Raw genomic sequence first — 19,509 nt, forward strand, 5'->3', positions numbered from 1 at the left:
ACATCCAGTCTTTCACATCTCCCTGATTAAGCCTTTCATCCAGGGGACCCGTCTGCCTACTCATCCTTCGCCGATCTTGGTAGATGGTGAGGAGGAATATGAGATCTCGCGTATCCTGGACTGCAGGGTGTCTAGGGGTACGTTGTTCTACCTCATGCTTTGGAAAGGGTATGGGCCTGAGGACCGTACTTGGGAGCCTCTCTCCAATTTGCATTGTCCGGATCTTCTGAGGAGTTTCCATTCTGCCAAGGGGTTGCCAGAGTCTTTGGGGGAGGATGCTGTTACACTTCAGGGTTCCCCACGGTCCTCCTTGCAGAGTACGACTTCTTTACAAGCTCCTCTATGGACCAGATATAGGCTACCATGGCGTCTGTACAAACTTCGACGGACTCCGGGTCAGGTAATACGTCTTGTACGTGGAAGATGTACGGCAAGACACGCCATTCTTACGACTATAAAACCACCGTCTTCCAAGGGGCTCGTTGCTGCTATTAGCGTTACAAGCTACACACGGTTTCGTCTGTTTCCTCTTCGTGTCTTCCTACACGATTCCTCATTTGAACTCCTGGTTTTGACCTTTGCCTGACTACTGGACTGCCTCGTCTCTTCCTTCATTCCTGTCGTGCTCGTCTGGTTGTTTGACTCGGAACGTAACTGGATCTGGCTCCCTTCTGTCTCTTGCGGTACTTCATTCCTGGTTGCCGCTTCTGCACTCAGAACCAAATTGCTGTCTATTATCCAGATCTTTTCTACAGCTACTCGGGATACATGTGTGCTAAGGTTCTTTGGCTATTCCCCATCTCTGCTACTGTTTATCTACACGACTTGTCTGGATATTTGTCTTCTGTTGGATTCTGGGACATTGAGTGACTTTCCTGGGAGATTCCTTAAGTGCATATAAACGCTTTTCTGATACTGCACCAACCTGGCACTAGTGCGACCCTCGTGCCGTCTGGGGCTACCTCCCTATACTAACATCTCTGTTTGTTATTTTCTCCTGTCGTTGTCATCTGTTTACTGGATTCCTTTCCTCAATATATCCTTATTCAGGTTAGTTGTTATCCATTCTATATATAGTTGGGACCGATATTGCATAGACCATTTCCACTCATTTTGTGTTATTCCTTGTAGATCCACCCCGGGGAAGCTCCACTCCAATATCTATCTAGGTAGTTGCCCATTTAATTCAACTGTTCTAATCATTTGCATTTACCTCAACACTGTCTAATATCTTTGTATTCCTTTGCAGCATTGGTATTGGCGGTGTGTGTTCTCCCCGCTCTTTTATTCAATTGACACCTCTGTCTGTCCCAACTGAAACAGCAGAGAGGTACATTGTGGAAAAGAGCCCCTCTTTGAGGAAGCCTGCGTCTTGTACTCAGGGGAGCTGGGATGGAAGGCTGAATATCGATTCTTGTACCATCATCTCCACGGTCACTTCTCTGCAACTTCGACCTATTTCGGAGTGGTGAATAACATCCACCATGGATTCAATGTGTTCCCATCCAGAGTGGAGAACCACTCGTTATTTGGTGGAATACTCATTTTTAAAGGTTGAGTGGAAGCCCCCTAACTATCAAATTGTTGTTACCAGGTGTGAGAGTGATGTCAGGAACATGAACATTTTGGAGATTAATTTCCTCTAAGTCTGAATGCTTTTTAATCAGGTGACACTTACCATTTAAACTGACATAATTGGCACTTCTTTTCAAGTTGATTGGGTGGCTAGTTTAAGTCCAGAGGGCCTGGTTTGTGCAATCCATCAAAGATGTAGCATTAGAAGTAAATTGTTCGCTAATATGAAAGGTGTGCACTGAGGGGACACAGTTATCACTTTCCATTTCAGTTACTCTGAGTACTGGAATCACGTTTCCAAGTTGGGTTATACTCCAAGTAACAGTGTGAGGGTAATGCAAGGATGTTCACCTCTTCATTGGTTCAAAATGACGAGTACTTCTCAAGGCATGAAGGTTGCTTGTGATCCTTTATCTATGCGATAGACACATTTCTCAAGCAAACTCAGTGATATTTTCATGCAGTGTATCTTTAGTATGCTATTCCTCTTGTCTTTTAATCCCTTTGCATTTTCATTTGGAATATGTTCCTACTTGTGTCCACTGTGTCCCACTGAATTAGTTTGAACCGTGTATCTACAAGCATTACAATTACGATGTCCCTGCTGAGATCACAGTATTTGGAAAGTCACATCTGTCGATAGTTTTATCTATCATCCGATTAGAATTTTATTTTCTGCCCTCTTGCCTTCTTGTTTATCTTTCTTCTTATTTGTGTTCCTCCTTTAGAAAATAATTGTTTCTTCTGGAGGAGAAATTGTGATAATTCTGAAAACTGTTGTATCTATTGCTTGGAAACCAATCATCCTGATACTGGGACCTATTATCCTGGAACCCAGTAGGAAGTGGGAGGAAGTAGTCTTGATAATTGTAGCAGATCATTGGTTTCTTTCTCTTGAGACATTCTGACTTGGAGCTCCTGGGAACCGAATCCTGGGTAGAGATTATCTCTCGCTTGTGAGGAGTGTATTTATATAAAGGATAGGAATAATGTCTAAGTACCGGGGACTAATGCACGTCACTGGTTTTGTTGGATAAGTATTTTGCATGCTAGGTGGAGGACTAGTTGGTTGGCACTGAACAAAGTGTTGTCTCTGCCTGTTAGTATATATAACATCAGAGAAGTAGGATTTTGCCCCATCTCTAATTTCAATGAAAGAGACCTTTCGCCCTAAGCTACTTTATTGGTTTGGATGTTAATTTCTTTACTTTTCCTGAGGTGATTCGTTCTGTAGCTCATAGATCCTTGAAGCTTGGAGGAAAATCCACTCTAATGATCTACAGTCATTGAAATCGTGAACTAAATGAACCACTTCATATTTCAGAAGGGCATGGAAGAAAGTAATATTAAAGTCCTGGCTTTCAATATCAACCTATTAAGAAATGTAGGCAAATGGATGCATACGCTTCCTAAAAGATAACTCTGCAGTGCACATTAAGCTATGGGCTACCTTTTGGTTTTCTTGGTGGTTTCTATGTGTGGAAACATATTTTTAAAAAGCAGCTTTGGTCCTGCCAGTCAGTTAATGTGCTTTTATTTAGAACCTAAACTGGGCTTGATGTATAGGTAACTTATTGAGTGAGAATGGCTCGCATGCAGCCTGGTGGGGAATCATACTGATGGGTTAGGGAGTTATCAGCCCATGTTTTACAAGGGCGGGTGGAAGTAGCACCTGCTACATAGGTGTTAATGTGGCAAGCATGGGACTAGTTGGGGGAGGCTGTTAAGGTTGCTTTTAGGTTTCGGCCAATCTGATAGGCACACTCAGAATGCCACAGAGGTACAGGTGGTGGGAGCACACCAAAGGTTGGCCGAGGCCAGTAAGGTTGTAATGCAGGAGCTTGCAGGGGACCTGCTAACCCAGTAGGTGCACGTGGGGCACCACAGAGGTACATGCTTAGGAGCTCACCGCATGTCATCATAGGCCAGTAAGGTTTGTCATGTCAGATCTTACAAAAGGGCTGTGGACCAGATAGATGGGATTTGGTTGGTTTGGGGATGAGATGCACATAGGAGCTGTAAGCTTGGAGGTTTTGAGAACATGTGAAAGGCTGACAATTGATCTAAATATATCTGAGGCCCAACTGACAGGTGCACAAGACTGGGTGTGTGTAGTGTGTTGTCATCAAGCCAGCTACATGGGTATTAAGGTCGGGTGTGTACCATTGGTCAGAAGTGGGCGGTGAGGTGGTGGGCAGATCCTATAGTGCGATAGGTCTACCACAGAGGTACACGTGTCGGGAGAGCACGAGTGGTCTGCAGAAGTTGGTAAGGTTGCCATGCGTGGGTCTCACAATGGGGCTGCCAACCACATATGTCCACCTATGGCATCGCAGAGATACAGGTGCTGGGAGTGCACCCGAGCTTTGCTAATGACCGATAACGTTGCCATGCCAGAGCTCACAGTGGGCACTATTGACCCAGTAGATCTGCTTGGGTCAGTGGCATGTGATGTATAAGTTCGGTACAGGCAGCGATTGGGCTTGGTCATTGGCATACTTTTCTTCCCTGGTAACAATAGCATGGGTCAGGGAGCATGGCACTAAGGGGTCTGGTGAGATAGGTGTACATGGATTTAGTAGTGGTTGCAATCATGGAATGGCCAGCAGAGAGAGGGGTGCATAATGGAGATGTGAGGGGGAATATACAATTGTCAAGGTGATCCAATCCCCTGGGTGGGAGGTGGCCCCTCAAATAAAAATCATATTGGTATATGTGTGCACTGACCCACCCTTCTGCCCCCGAGGGGAAAGTAGCAATGGGTGATTTGGGGAAGATCATGTACTGAGACCAGTGAGCAAGAGGCAGCGTCACAGCACTTGGCATGTTATAATTGGTATCACAATTCATTGGGCCACACAAGTTGCAATACACAAATAAGGAATGCAGTCTTCAAATTGGGTCCTTTAAATGTCTTTTGGGCAAGGACATTATTTCATAGAGTACCAGGTTAAGTACAGCTATAAAGGCTTGGTGCCTTAATAATCTGGACTGATAGGCCTTTACATACCAGGTAGAGAGGAATCACTCAGCTTAACAACTGCAACTTAACATCTTGCAAACGGCCTAGGCAGTACTGTGCACTTTATAAGAGGTTAACACATGATTACATATCAGCTGAGTTCCCCAGTCACTATTGGAATATTCTGCAAGAAAGACATCACTGCAAGGGCACCAAGCCCTGAGACAGCACTCATACTGACCGATCACACATGACATGGGGCCAGACCTCAATGTATGTAAAATAAGCAGGTGGCTTGAACACACCTCATATAATTAATTGAAGGTCATTAGATAGGTGACCCTCCATTTTAACACCTACTTGTAATCTACGCCTTATTTTATATCTACATGTTTATGTTTATTCAGCCAATCTGCTTGAGAAGCCGTTGCTAATCTCAGCACACAAGCACTGAAGCAGCCTGGTTTTCATGCATTATGGGATGTGTATCTCTACAGAAATAACATGCTACTCATTTAAAAAGGCAACTAGACAGAGATGAAGATCCCCCCGTATTTACGTCCCCCCGTTTCAGATGCCAATATATGTAGGGATGATACATGATCGTCACCTCAGTTAGCTTTTTGTCTGCTTTAGAACCAGTTCGGTACTTTAGTAACTTTACACTAAATATCACATGTTTTACTTGCGTGATGTAACTTCCTAGAATAACATTAGGGTCAAAGGTCATCTGGCATCACTTAAGTCACCAAAGGTGTCAATGTTCATGCCATGCCACTTCTGTTTGCACTGGCATCTAGGTGAAGTGGTGTCCATGATAGACATCTGTCCTCACGACCGCGCCTCATAAGAATGAGGCAATGACTAACAATCAGAGTTCAAAAAAGCGTTACTCAGTTTGGAAATGTTGTTTCTGTTTTAAAGCGCCTCATCGTTATTGTTGTGTCCTGGCAAAGAATTGGGAAGTTTGATATCAGACCCCAATCCATCCTACCTCATACTGCAATTATCAAGAACAAAGAGCAACAACAACAATGTCATGCCCAAAGTTTCTTTATTTATCTGTCGGAAGTGTGTTGACCATGTTTGAGGGATGCCTTTGTTGGAAGAACAAGTCACACATATACAGTAACATCCTCTAAAGGCCTTCCTTCCCATAATGCCTGTCTCTTTCTTGGACCTGTAGTGATGAATCTCCTAAAGAGCAGACGAGAGGGTGTGCGGCACTTTGGCAGGAGGAAGGCATTGTTTCGAGTGCATGTTAGAAAGCGTGTAAAATCCCAATATTTCTTTTCTCCGCAATACTGAAGTGGATTTGAATTGGCATGCCATCTCAAATGCAGTCAGCCACATGTTTTTTGTTGTTGTAATTTTTATGAGCAGGAAAAAAAGAAAATCATAGAAAAAGGTGAAACTATTGAAATGAGCATGTCCCAAGTAGTGGAATGCTGTTTGTAGATAAAGGCTAAAATGTGCTGCATATGGATGTTTCCAATGTTGACGTTTTGAGACACATTGGCCCTCATTAGAACCCCGGTGCTAAACCATGGCGCTATTAGGTTGGTGCCGGTGTTGTAACGAGTCCACCATGGTGGAATGGGGAAATACTGCCCCATTCCAAGGTTGGCGGGGCGGTATTTCCCCATTTCACCATGGCCCTTCCCCATTCTCATTTTTGCCCCATGGGGCTCAATGGGACTGCGGAAGGCGCTAAGTACGGTACCGCAAATTGCGGTACCGTAATTAGCACCGAGGTCCCTTTGCGGCACCAAACTTTAACGGCTGGTAAAACCAGCTGTTAAGGTCGGGTCCCGCAAATGGACCTCGTAATCAGGCGTTAAGGGTTTAACAGCGCCGACACCTTTTATGGCGCTGTTAAACCCTTAACGCCTGATTACGAGGCCTAATAAATGGAGGGTCTATGTACAACTGTGACACAACTGAAATAATATAATGTGCCAAGCAAGTGTTGATGGAATTGCTATGACCCAATGCGCAACACAAAATTAAGAGCATGCAAATTCTGCCACCTCATTCTGTTTTGTCTATAACACCATTTTAATATTAAAAGTGGAGAACACATTTCAATAAAGAAGTGTGTTTATTTTAGCTCTGCAGTTCTGCAATCAATAAAATGAAATACACAAGGCCAATAAAAAAAACAGGGTGTTTTTCAGACTCAAATCTCATTGAAAGGCCTGTGTGGTAACCATTCAGAGATCCAATACCATGGCCATAAAGGTCGTAGATGCTTCTATGAACATTAGCATGTCCCCACGCAGCATCATGCAGTCAGATTGGCCAAAACATTGTTCTTTGTTTCAATCTAGGTCCACACTGTGGCTATTGTGTAGCGGTTCAGTTAGTTTATTTTTAGGCACAACAAAAATGGGAAGAAACAAAGATCTGAACCAGAGTTCACTTGATAAGACAATGAGTTTAATGCGCAGCAAATGGTGCATCATGCTTTGGCCGATATGACAAACTTGGATGACAGGTATGTTCGCCTTAAATATTCAGTTTAAAGTGCATATCACAGGTCTGTCTCCAAGATAATTCCATAGCTGCTATTTTTGTAACAACTTCAATATTTTTTGGGGTACACATTTACTCAATCCAGTCTGAGCCACGGCTAAATCATAGTTTCATGAACATTCCCCGCAGGCCACTGTTTCTGAAATCCATTTTCCTGGGTTCAGTTTTGATGCTGTCAGGAATTAAGTTCTATTCACCGACCCTGTTCTTGTGCGATGGACACACAATACGGTCCCGACCCGTCAGTTCCTCATCCCACGATGCTCTACCCATATGCTTGCCCTGTGTGCCAGTCCCTCGATCTCCTGCTAGGACCTGTACCATCTAATTTCTTCCCTTGTGCCTGCCCCTCCTCTCTCTCCCCTGTGTCCTCTCAATAGGAAACCCCAAACCATACCTCCCAGTCACCTTCCACTTCCCCTACCCCACCTCTTGTTGTGGAACAGTCTTTATGGCAGCGCTGGAGGATGCAGCCGGGACACCAGCTCCAGCAGTGGTCTGCCAGTCATGCCAGACATGCCATCACTTTCATCACAAATGTTGATGGACAGTTTAGCTATTTTCCGGTTTCTGCTTTCCCGCCATGCTTAGACCTGGCTCACGGAAACCTTGCTGTATTGCAACACTGGTAAGTTGCTCCAATAGATGCTCCCCTTTATTCTGTCTTGATCTCCAATGCCTATGGATCCTTGTCCTTGTTCCCTGCTGTCTCCTGGTCCTCATTCCTTCCATTGCTCTCCTAATTTCTTTTTCATGTTCAGCTCTAACCTCTGCTCTACTCTGTTGTTTTCCTGCCGCACCTTCCTTGTCCCAGTGGATTCTTCATACTGACTGACTACTTCTTCATCTCCTGCATCTTCCTGAGTTCATCCCAGCCTAGAACCTCTGCTGACCAGCTACATCAGGGTTGTTCCCCTACCATTTGTGTTCAGCTGTGTTTCCCTATACTTTTGTTGGTTCCTTAAGTGGTTACTAGGTCTTCTCTTGTTGAATTTATAAGGGTTACACATCCCGGTTACCGGCAGGGGTTTACTTTACATCTTCAATGCTCACTGGACCCGAAAGAGCAAGGTAAGGCTAACTCGCAGCACTCCTTAACTCATGCTACCACCCCTGTCCCTCCTAAACTCTTACTGGCTCTCCCAATCAACGCAGGATTTTGCTTTTTCAAAAAGTAAATCTCTTGATATATTGATTTGCTTACTAGCTGATTTTGATGTTGAATGCTGACCAAAGAATCTGTGGTACATTTACTAAATGCTCCTTGATGTTAATGCAGGACAAATAGAATTTGATCAAGTAGTGGTTTGAGCAGCTAAATAGAATTTGGGGAGCTAATGCTAGTTTCAATGTATGCAAAATAAAGTTCAGGTACAGGGTTGACAAACTGGCATATTGATGGAGGTCAAGACTCTCCATCTTGTCCAACAGTATTTGTATAGGGGAGCAGAGTATATTTGGCCCCAGTATTAAAGTTGCCTAGGATGATCAGATAGATGTGGTCTACAGTCAACTGAGAGACTATGTTTACTATGTCGTGCAAACAAGTTGAGTCAACAGCCTAGCTAGGCTAAACATCAAGAGGAATTATTCTGTAATGTGTACAGAGATAGAGAGAGCTTTTCAGCAGGTGTAACTCCACTCTGTCTATGCTGGAGCAAGGCAAAGCGGTAATAAGAATGGGGTCCTTCTCCATTAAACTAAGCCTTCCCATATTTTTAAGAATCAAGTAACTTAAATGAAAATGCTAAGGTACAACAGGTATTTCGTTTTTTCCCCCAAAGTTTTGCAGTATAAGTCAAACTCAAATTATTCACTAAATGTAATTTCCAAGGTGTCTTTGCCCTTGGTTCAGGCCCTGAATTATCTAAACAGGTACTGTAATCCTTTATTGACTCAGATTGTGCGAAGGAGGCGATTTTAATAAAAGGTCTTGGTTAAGTGTAGAAAAGTATACATTCAATAGTCGAGGTTCCATGAGATAAATAGTTATGATGGGACCTGGAATGGGTGTTCCCTGTGTATGTGTGTGTTGATACAAACTAGGAAGGAGATTCCAAGAAGGCAGATGGAGTTGAGAGTGGAAGGGAGGGTGCTGTTTCATGGGGCTCTCTTTAACCATTATACAAAACAAGTCATTTTGTCTGGCAAGAAGATACCAATATGCCCACCTGCTGCGTGGACCTCAATCTTTTTCAGTGGAACCAAGCTCCCAGATTCCACCGAAGCAACAAAGAGACTGTCCTAAGCACATCCGGAGCCTGACTTTCTAGCGAGTGGGGGGGCTGTAGATGTGCACACAGGCTCACTGACAGACTAGCTGGTCACCACAGGCTGTCATTTTGGGGTGCAGCTTGACACTGAAGATGCTGTGGCACTGTACGGCTTGACTAGATTAGTGGTAGTTGGTGGGACAGAACAGCAACTGAAAGACAGGATGCACCACAGGCTCCCAAGAATGTAACTGCCAGACACAATGGTGTGGCACTAAGAAAGAGGACTGATCAATACAGCAACCTGGTGGGGCCATGACGTGGGAGCAGTTAGACACTGCAGAGCAGTGATGAGAGGGAGGACCACTCAGCCCTGCACAGCTATGGCACAGGAGCTGTAAGGTACTGCTGCAGCAGGCAATAGGGTCCCTGAGTCCAGAAGCCTACATGTGGTGAGCAGTTAGGAGTGTAAAGAGAACACTGTTGGCCAGCCAGTTGTGCAGTACATACACTGTGTGGATCTGTTAGTAAAATGTTGCATTTGCCCTATCATGCAGAGCCCACCATCAAATTGGGGACGTGGGTGGTGGACGACCTGGTTTATATCCTGGATACCCATTGTCCCTCATGGAGCATTGAGAGGAGGGCTCTCCTCATGCATTGTTTATGTTTTGAAAGTAGGAGAAAATTAAAGAGTTTGCCAGAGCTGGATAGCACATCTGCTGCTGTAGGACAGGAGGCATGAGGAGGAGAAGTACTAAATGGGTATGAGGCAAATTCTCAAAAAGAAGGAATGGCACTTTGAAAAAAAACAAGTTTAAGTCTGAAAGGGTACTACTTTGGTATGCAAGAACAAAATGAAGGGGAAACAGTAGAGGACTTTGTTACTGGCCTGAGAACTGGCTAACAAGTGCAACTTTGAACACTCATTTGATGAGCGGGTGAGGGAACAATTCATGGTCAAGGTCAGAGAAAACAAGATAAGAGAAGAGATATGGAGGAAAGAAGACCCAGGCCTAGATGAGGTTCAGGCCATAGCTAAGCAAATGGAACACATAATGGGGTGTGTCAGAGAACTGGGAAAAATAACCCAAATAAAATGTGAAGGAATGTGGCACACTCAAGGGTATGAAGTAGAAGGGGGCAAAGGGGAGGAGAGAGAAAAGAGGACCTGCACACTTTGGATTGAGGCAGTGGAATCAAAAAGTACTTTCCATTTTACAAGCTCGGCCAGTTGTCCGGGTCTCCAGGCAGACTGTCCAAAATGTGGAAGAATGGGGAACTTTATCAGATACTGTGAATATATCTCCAAGGGAGGGGTAAGATAAATTAGTGGTGGGAATGGTGCAGCATTGTGTGATGGTGAGGACTGTGAAGGAGTCGAAGGAGTGAAATTCTCTGTTAGACAAGTGTTGGCGGAGTTTCCCGGAAGAGTGGAGAGCCACATGCCTTGGTGATGTGAACGGTGTGGGGTTACCCATGTTAGTGGATTAAGGATCGGATAGTAGACCTGAAGGTGTGGGACAAGCACTTCAACCTAATGGGCCTATTTCTTCTGGCCCTTAGAGCCTGAGTCAGTGCATATGGTGGGTCCCACATTGATCTGAAAGAAGTTTTCAATGCCAAATTAGAGGGCAAAGGGGAAACCATGATGTCTGATGTGTATTTCTCTATGAAAAAAGGAGAGCTGAAAGTAAGTGGCAAAAAGATCAGACACAGAGACATAAAGAAACGTGGAAGTCAATGGAAAAGCCATACCGTGGAGAAATCCTAGCGGCTAAAACAAATTACTTTGACTCTCAAATGAATGCATCTAAAAACGATTCTAGAAAACGTGTTGAGATTCTCCGGGAATTGGAAAAACCTAAAGCAATGCTCCATCAGTTTACACCAACAGAGGTGGACTGTGAAGCAGTGCAGAAAGCATTTGCGGATAACATCGCTGCAGTCCATCCCTAAATGAAGGACTATCTGGGCCATGACGAGTGTACAAATCCCTCACAGGCTATAGAGGACATAAGAAAGGTGGGTATCCCACCTTCGGCAAAGTCCTTGACAAAATAAGACACACTACAAATAAAGGCGAGGTTCTCCCATCTAAGATCATCCTGGCTAATACTTTTTTCCTCCCTTTTTTGGTTCGCTTTATTAATGAAACCTTTAAAGATAATCTACTAGCAGACTCACTGAAAAATGTGTCAGTGACACCGCTTATAAAAAAAAACAGGACTGTATACTAAGGTGTATACAAACTACAGGTCCTTTTTGATGAAAATCGTTGAAATCGTTGATAGTATGGCCACGATTCAACTTCAACAACATTTGGAAAGGACTGAAGTCTATCATCCTAGGCAATTAGGGTTCAGGTATTTTCATGTCACAGAAAGTGCATTACTGGACCTGCAAATTGAAATGCTGAAAATCATTGACAATAGCAAGGCGGGGCTGCTGATGCTATTATATCTTTCAGCAGCCTTCGATCAGGTGGACCATGATAGGCTCTTGGATAGACTCAAAGATGTTGGAAATTTCTCTGGTGATGCAGGCACATGGATTAAATACTTTCTTCAAAATAGAATATACAAAGTTGTTTGAGGAGAAGTCTGTTCTCAACCAGATTGTTTAGGATACGGAGTGCGCAATGCACCTGCCTCTCACCAGCCCTTTTTTTAATGTATATTGCCAGCCACGATGTGACCTTTGACAAAACTGGGAGTGTGTTTCTCCAACTACGCTGATGACACACAGCTTGTCATTGACTTAAGCAGTGAATATGTAAGTGATGCAGAGAGAATATCCCTGATCTACAAATCCATTGGATGGCAACTAATGGCATGTGCCTAAATGCTGCAAAAACATAGCTTTTGATTTTTGGGTTATCACAAGCATGCTTAAAATTAGGCAGCAAGTACTGTGGAATTCTTATTGATAACCATTGCATTAGAACAGTGGCCAAAGTAAAGACCTTAGGGGTACTTCTCAAAGCATCTTTGAGGTCAGATGCTCATGTAGATGATATCACCAACACAGCCCATTATTACTTGAGATTACTCCTGTTGGTTAAACCTTATGCTTCTGAAGCCAACTGCACTAAGCTAGTCTGTGCTTTAATTATGCCTAGAATCGATTATTGTAGCACATTGTTAGCTGGTGCAAGTAAGGGTAGCCTGGGGAAACTTCAGATTGTGCAAAACAATGCTGTACGCATCATGATAAATGTAAGCAGGCACGAGCCAATATCCATCCACAGGAGAAACCTACATTGGCTCGCTGTGGAGGCTACAATTTGCTACAAGGTTAGCACTATTGTGCACAAATGTCTTTATGGGAATGCACCTAGATATTTAAAAGACTCTATTAATGTGTTTAAACCTGAGAAAACCACTAGGTCTACTAATGCTATACGGTTGATCGTCCCTAATAGCAAACAGACTAGAGGCATTGGCAGGACTTTCTTGACACAGGCAGCCCTGGTGTGGAAGAATCTCCCTAAGGATCTGCATGCCGAAAGCAACCTAACTACTTTTAGGAAGCAATTGAAGACAGCTTTAGTCAAATAAATTCAATGTCAGGCTTGTTCTCTTGGGGCATTGGTTTGCCTATCCTCCTTCTCCTCTGTGCCCTGATGCCTGTGGGCTCCGGCGCATTACAAACAAACTAACACACACATAAATAAATAAATAGACAAACCATTGAAGGAGTTTTATAGGCCGGTTTGAACCGAGCGAGTTGAACATAATCTTGGACCCCAGCGTACCTGGATTAAAAGCGGTAGTGGATAGGTATCAGGTTGGTAACCCCGAGGATAGGTACGGGAATGTGTTCAAACAAGAATTTGGATTTCTCAAAGGGTTTCATCATAAGGATAGGCTGAAAGAGGGAGCTTAGCCAGTGTTGGCAAATGTGAGGAATGTAAAAATGCCTCTAAGGGAAGATGTTACATCTGATCTGAGCTTCAACAGCTAGAGCAACAGGGTGTCATTGAGGCAATGGAAACTTCAGAATGGATTTCACCCATAGTTGTAGTGCAGAATGGGAATGGACAAGTCAGGTTATGTGTTAATCTTAGAGGTCTCGATAAGCCAACAGTGGAGGGTAGCTTTTCCCTGCCAAACATAGGAGAGCTGGTGAGCTTTATGGAAGAGGTGAAGGTATTTAGTAAATGTGATTTGGCCTCAGCATATCACCAGGTTAGGCTGCACCACAGTTCAAGGGAATATACTACGTTCAACACACATGAGGGCAATTTTAGGTTTAAAAGGATGTCATTTGGATTGGTCTTAGCTGCTGCTTTTTTCAGTGTGATGCATGAGTTATTCAAAAGGAAGCTGGACTCACACTACTGAGGAAGAAATGCAGGCTCAGATTGGAATCAATTGGTTATCTGGAGCACAAACTGAGCACTGACAGCTTAAAGACAAAGGAGGAATTGGTTGTGGCATTTAAGAGGGTGGAGACCCTGAGGAACGGGCAAAACAGATGTCTTTTTTGGGATAAGTTGAGTGGTATGCCATGTTCATAAGGCACTTCTCAGATAGATGGAGGCAAATAAGAGAGTTGATAAGAAGAGTTGAGTTTTGGTGGTCAGGCAGTGTGAGGAAGAATTCAAGGATGTTAAAGAAGTGATAGAAAAGGATCCTGCACTCTAGAACTTTGACAATCACTGTGACGCTTGGGCAATGATGGATGCAATTGAATCTGGGTTGGATGCTGTGCTGATGCCGACAGAGCAGGGAGCTGATTGTATAGTAGCACCTGTGTATATGCCACTGAGAGGTGTGGAGTGTGTTATTCAGTCATTGAAAATTAAGCCCTTGTTGTGATCTGGGCAGTGAATACATTTAAAGCTTCCATGTGGAGGAAGAAGTTCCAGATATTCATGGACCATAAGTCTGTTGTGGGAATGTTCAACAACCAAGGATTGGAAGGGATTTCATTGAGGATTGTGCATTGGGTCACCATGCTACTGGGGCAGGATTTCACTGCTGTACAAGTACTAGCGAAGAAGAATGTGCTTTTTGCAGAGAACGTTGTCATGAAGGAGAGGTGGTGGAAGTGGAGGAAGAGGAAGCGTTTCCCTTGAACACTTATTTCTAGTGTGTGGTGGTGTAGTGGGGAAGGAAGAATGGACAGCAGTCAAGCAGAGGCATTAAGAAGGGCAGTTGAGATGGTTATAGGTGGAAGGTGGAATGACAGAAATAGCAATAATGCCTGTGTTCATTGAACGCAGTCAGAGAGGAATTTCATTGGGAAAGAGATTTCTGAAAATTGGGTAGGTTGGTTTACCAGAAGGGGGTACATGGAAGAATATTGGATGCTGCTCATGAAGGTCATCTTGGCATTACCAAGACAAAGGGTGTCTTGAGTGTTGATTGCTGGTGAACTAGGATGGATACTGAAGTGGAGGTGATGGTGTTAATCTGTGAGCAATGAAGTGAAACAGGAAAAATGCTCAGTAATCACAGCCACTTTGGCCATTATAATTGCTTAGTCTTCAATAGGAGTTTGTTGCATTGTATGTGTTGGGGCTCCTGGGAGGAGAGAGGGTTAGAAGAAATTATGTGTTAGTCCTGATTGACCTGTCCTTGAAAGGGGCAGAGGTGGAGGTGATAAAGAAGGCAAATGCCAAAACAGTGGTACGTTTTTTACACCTTTGCGAGATAACGATTTCTGAGGAAACTGTAAACTGACAATTAAGTTCAATTGACTTCAAGGTTAGTTGAAGACTTCCTGAAAGGCATAGTTGTGTTGCACCATAAAACCTTTTTGCACCATACTGAAATAATTGGGGCAGTCAACCTCACCCTGATGCAAGTGATGAGGGTGGCTAGGTATAAAGGGAAACGTTGGCGGGAGGAGTTGAGGCAAAGGGTGTGTGCTTACAGGTTTGCATACCATACTTTTACTGGTTTTACTGGCTTTACTGGTTTGATTCCATTTGAAGTACTGAGGAGGAGGAAGTCACACACCAAGGCGTGTTCTCCTTGGTTGGGTTGTGTGGGCTTTGTAGAGCTTTATAGAGTGGAATAAACACAGGTTGAGAGGGATGTTGCAGGATAAAGGGATGGAAGATGCAGAAGAGGTGTAACACGGTAAAGAATGTACAGAAGGGATATTCCAGGAGAGAGAATTGGTCTGAGTGAAAAAATCAGGTTTGACTTCACCGTAACAGAGTCGGTTTTGGGGCTGACAATGGATTGGGAGAGTGTTAGAGGATGATGTTATCACAGATGATGAGAGAGTGAGGAACAAGGGTAGGATGGAGAGAGGAAAGCAGCCCTAGAGCCAGGACTGTCAACTGAAGCAGCTGACTTGTGATGTATAAATGGGGGAGGTGTGTTATGTGTAGATCATTTACATTGACTGAATATTCCAGGTTCCATGAGAGCCATAGTTCGGATGGAACCTGCAATAGGTGTTCTCTGTATATTTTTGTGTCTTGATACCAACTAGGATGGAGATTCCAAGGAGGATGTTTCAACTGAGAGTGGAAGGGAGAACTCTGCTGGTCTCATTAAGTGATTGAGAAATACTGTGTGGGGAAGGTAACTGCTTGTGAGATGTATAGATGAGTGTGTGTAGATGCCTGAGTGAAGTGTTCTGCTGGATGTGGTGTATAATCGAGAGCAACAGTATGGGTGTCTGACTGTTTGTGTGCAAGTGTCCATGTGTGTGTGTTCTGGACATAGCTATGACTTGTACTACGGCCTAGCATATTTTACTGAGAATCAATGGTAAAGCAAGCATTGTAAGTGTTATTACTTGCCTAGATATGCTTGCATTGTTGAAGCCAATTTGGAATTTTTATTTTTACTTTGGCATGACATTTTTAATGGCAAGCAAACAGTAGTATGTTCTTACTAGGGGATACTGGCATTATGCACAAAGCAATAATGGCATTAGCCGCAAAGCAAACGTGTATGTTCTTGTATGATAATACTTGTATATATTAGTACAGCGTGCATGGAAATGTATTGACAAAGCAGCGTGAAATATTTTTTATACTGGCATATATTGTTGGGAAGGCATAATTAAAATGCTTTGGGAAATGCTCCCATGCACTGTTGTTGACCTGCATGTGTTGGATTTTTCCATGAGTTTCCCGACGAAACTGATTGCAAGCTGTATGACCTTTTTCCCAATGTTTCACAAAGTGTGCTGTTTAATGCACCATTATTCAAAAATATGTTATGGGGAGACCCCCTGCTTCCCCCTGACCCCCCACCCCCGAGTGCCCTTGGTTGATTTGGGTTCCCTCACTGCACTCAGGCAATCACACAGATTTGTCTGAAATATGTATGCTCCTCCAATCAATACATTCTCCATCCGCCAATGCTCTTGGTGAAGGTACTTGTTGGTATGTGGGAGAACACAGAAAGATTATGGGCATGGTCGAGAATACCCAACATACAGATGGAAAGAGGCAATAGAAATGGTACTAAAGCTGAAGTGTTATTTTTATGGCAGGAACGACTGAACCAATCCTTCAGAGCATTGCTAAAAGGGAGCCTGTGAATTAGATGCTTGGGTTGGACACTTGAGCTGTTTGACAGCACAAATGAGATCCTTAGATTTGTTATCGGCTTCACTAGTTCTGTTTTGCAGGTAGGCTGCTTTGGTTCTTTAATTGATCCTCTTGTAGTCTCAATAATGTATTCTGCAAGCAATGTGGTTCGATGGTTGTCTGTTGTCCATTGCTTTGCAACATCTCTGCCAGGCCACTTCAGAACCTTATAGTCTGTCCTAAACAATGTGTTGGTTTCAGCTTTATTAGATTTATTTCTATGACTTTTGAGGGATATAAAGTGTTCAAGGCCTGGGTCACATTTTATTTATATGTATTTATAAATGTTTACAGGTGCCATAAGGCAAGATGGGTGTGGGGGGGGACATGGGAATCACAACAACAAAACGGTTATATTTGTCTTGTGACAATCATAGCATGCAAGTGCTTGAAAGGGTGGTAAGAGGAGGGGGTGAGAGGGTAGAGGGAGAAGTGCAGGAACGGGGTGCCCCCAGGGAAGGGTGGCGGGCAAGTGCTTAAATGTTATGAATATCAAACAAAAGTCTATAGTCAGTTGGTGACCTTCGAATAGCCATCCTTACATTGCAATAGGGATGGCTAGGGGGAAAGCCCAAGTGAAGACATTGGGGGTCATTACGACTGCAGCGGTACGGGGTTAACGGCACCGGTAAGGATGCTGGTGCGTTAACCCCTTACCCCCGCATTCCAAGGTCCCTTAGCGGGTCCCACTAAGGCTGCTAAGGGACCAGGAAGCTAATAACGGGCCCGTAATATACGGGCCCGTTATTAGCTCCCTCCCCATTCCCATTGAGCCCTATGGGGGCTCGAATGGGAATGGGGAATAATTTTCTGAATGGGGTTGGAATGACCCGGTAAGTCCCCATTCAGAGAACCCGGACCCAGGCACGAGTTTGTAGGCAGCCATGACGCTAATAGCGCCATGGCTGCCTCCAAACTCGTAATGACCCCCATTGTTTTGGTCTCTGACCTTTGACATTTGATATAAAGGATATGGACGATTTTTAATGCAATCAAGGAGTGTTTTGACAATGAATACTGTATGGTGCTAACGGTGTTAATTAAAATGCCCAAACACATAAACCAGAATGAGACTGTGGCCAGTTCCATGAGAAGGATGTTGGATGGATGGAAAGAATGCATGGCAAGTTTACTGTAAAAACTGCGATCAAACCCTGTGACATCTTGTGACTTCTTTATGCATGGATTCTATGTCAAGACAGGAGGCGAGCATTATACTTCAAATTCTTTAATCTTACTCTTCAGCAGGTTCAACAAATAACCAAATAGCTGAAAATGAACCTTGAATTTAATGAAGCTACAGGTCCCTCTAAACACTATGGCCCTCATTACGACACAGGCGTTGGACCATGGTGCTATTAGCACCATGGTCCATGCCGGTAAGTTACCGACTCCGCCATGGCCGAATGGGGAATTACCGCCCCATTCTGAGGTTGGAGGGGCCCCCATGCCGCCATGGCCCTTCCCCATTCCCATTTTTGCCCCATAGGGCTCAATGGGAATGGGGAAGGTGCTAAGTATGGTGCCGCAAATTGCGGCACCGTACTTAGCACCAAGGTCCCTTTGCGGGTTGGTTTTTTAACACCTGCTAAAAGCAGGAGTTAAAGTGCCACCCGCAAAGGGACCTCGTAATCAGGCGTTAAGGGTTTAATGGCGCCGCCACCTTTTACGGCGCTGTTAACCCCTTAACGCCTGTGTTGTAATGTCTTCTGTAGTTCACTGCCGTTCCTGACCCTGTATGAGTCACCTCCTGTTCTGAAATCCTCCTCTTCTTTTCCTGCTCTTCAGAAAGATATGAGCACTTTCTCAATGTAGAGCATTATTGTCTATAAATATGAAGAATTGTGTACTTTTAGATGAGTAGGAAGTAGTAACAAAGCGTAGGTAGCTGCTTCACAACATCACAAGTGTAAACCTTGCCATTAGACTTTCACAACGTTTCATTTAGCAGTTATCTTTATTGTGTTGAGGAGTCTGTCCTCGCCGCAGAGGACGGGATAGGAAGTGGATCCTCAATCACCACCAGAGCCCGTGCTTTATGACAAGCATGCCCAGGGCTTGCAGCGACACAGAGGAAGAGAGGGGTGCCCAACAGAAGCTCTACCTCGCCTCTGAGAGGTCGGAGAGCGCTGCTCCAATCCAGCTCGTAAGAGCGTAGAGCACTTGCAGGGCCCCCTCCCTCGGCCGTGGCCTTTGCCTGTTGTGCAGCAAGCCAGCACAAAAGAGCACCAGGCTCTCGAAGGGCCCCCTCTCTTACGGGGGCATGACCTTCGCATGACATGGGCCAGCATGAAAGAGCGCAAACTCCTGCTGCGCCCCGTCCCTCATGGGGCGTGGCATCCACCCAACAGCAGGGCTTAAGGAACACAGAGGAGCAAGTCCCCACCCTTGTTTAGGCAGGGCTCCTCCTTCGAATACGGTGTCACACAAGCAATGAGACATTCTAACAGAGAGTAGATGCGTACATAAGCACTACTCGTATTTCCTGTGCAATCGATTAATTAAGTGACAAACAAACACTACGGCTCCCAATAAGATAGCTCTCAGGAGCAGGAAGCAGACATTGCTACTGGGACACATCAGGTGCCAGCCACATCATATCAGGTATTCTAAAGAGCAGTGGATGTGAACATAAGCATGGAAGCCAGGCACTTGGCACA

This window comes from Ambystoma mexicanum, chromosome 1q (assembly GCF_040938575.1).
Source record: "Ambystoma mexicanum isolate Mex_15411 chromosome 1q, UKY_AmexF1_1, whole genome shotgun sequence".
Taxonomy (NCBI): domain Eukaryota; kingdom Metazoa; phylum Chordata; class Amphibia; order Caudata; family Ambystomatidae; genus Ambystoma; species Ambystoma mexicanum.